The sequence below is a fragment of the Capra hircus genome, chromosome 8 (genome assembly GCF_001704415.2).
Source record: "Capra hircus breed San Clemente chromosome 8, ASM170441v1, whole genome shotgun sequence".
Classification (NCBI taxonomy): domain Eukaryota; kingdom Metazoa; phylum Chordata; class Mammalia; order Artiodactyla; family Bovidae; genus Capra; species Capra hircus.
Window position 1 is genome coordinate 18941674 of NC_030815.1, and position 1484 is coordinate 18943157.

The 1484-nt window shown below is 39.0% G+C and overlaps 1 pseudogene; it reads left to right on the top strand.

Annotated features, from left to right (window-relative positions):
* On the top strand, positions 425–1107 carry LOC108636654 (annotated as a pseudogene).

Below are 1484 nucleotides of genomic sequence, written 5' to 3' on the forward strand. Positions count from 1 at the left end.
AGTGGACTGTGGCACGATCATGAACTCGTTATTACCAAATTCAGACTTAAACTGAAGACAGTGAGGAAAACCACCAGACCATTCAGGTATGACCTAAGTCAAATCCCTTATGACTATACAGTGGAAGTGAGAAATAGATTTAAGGGACTAGATCTGATAGACAGTGCCTGAAGAATTATGGGCAAAGGTTCGTAACATTGTATAGGAGACAGGTATCAAGAACAAGCCTAAGAAAAAGAAATTAAAAAAAGCAAAATGGCTATCTGAGGAGGGCTTACAAATAGCTGTAAAAAGAAGAGAAGCAAAAAGCAAAGGAGAAAAGGAAAGATATACCCATTTGAATGCAGAGTTGCAAAGAATAACAAGGAGAGATAAGAAAGCCTTCCTCAGCGATAAATGCAAAGAAATAGAGGAAAACAATAGAATGGGAAAGACTAGAGATCTCTTCAAGAAAGTTAGAGATACCAAGGAACATATCATGCAAAGATGGGCTCGATAAAGGACAGAAATGGTATGGACCTAACAGAAGCAGAAGATATTAAGAAGAGGTGGCAAGAATACACAGAAGAACTATGCAAAAAAGATCTTCATGACCCAGATAATCACGATGGTGTGATCACTCATCTAGAGCCAGACATCCTGAAATGTGAAGTCAAGTGGGCCTTAGAAAGAATAACTACAAACAAAGCTAGTGGAGGTGATGGAATTCCAGTTGAGCTATTTCAAACCATAAAAGATGATGCTGTGAAAGTGCTGCACTGAATATGTCAGCAAATTTGGAAAACTCAGCAGTGGCCACCGGACTGGAAAAGGTCAGTTTTCATTCCAATCCCAAAGAAAGGTAATGCCAAAGAATACTTAAACTACCACACAATTGCACTCATCTCACACGCTAGTAAAGTAATGCTCAAAATTCTCCAAGCCAGGCTTCAGCAATATATGAACCATGAAATTCCAGATGTTCAAGCTGGTTTTAGAAAAGGCAGAGGAACCAGAGATCAAATTGCCAACATCCACTGGATCATTGAAAAAGCAAGAGAGTTCCAGAGAAACATCTATTTCTGCTTTATTGACTATGCCAAAGCCTTTGACTGTGTGGATCACAATAAACTGTGGAAAATTCTGAAAGAGATGGTAATATCAGACCACCTGACCTGCCTCTTGAGAAACCGGTATGTAGATCAGGAAGCAACGGTAAGAATTGGACATGTAACAACATACTGGTTCTAAATAGGAAAAGGAGTATGTAAAAATTGTATATTGACACCCTGCTTATTTAACTTATATGCAGATTACATCGTGAGAAACGCTGGGTGGAGGAAGCACAAGCTGGAGTCAAGATTTCCCAGAGAAATATCAATGACCTCATATATGCAGATGACACCACCCTTACAGCAGAAAGTGAAGAAGAACAAAAGAGCATCTTGATGAAAGTGAAAGAGTAGAGTGAAAACGTTGGCTGAAAACTCAACATTCAGAAAACT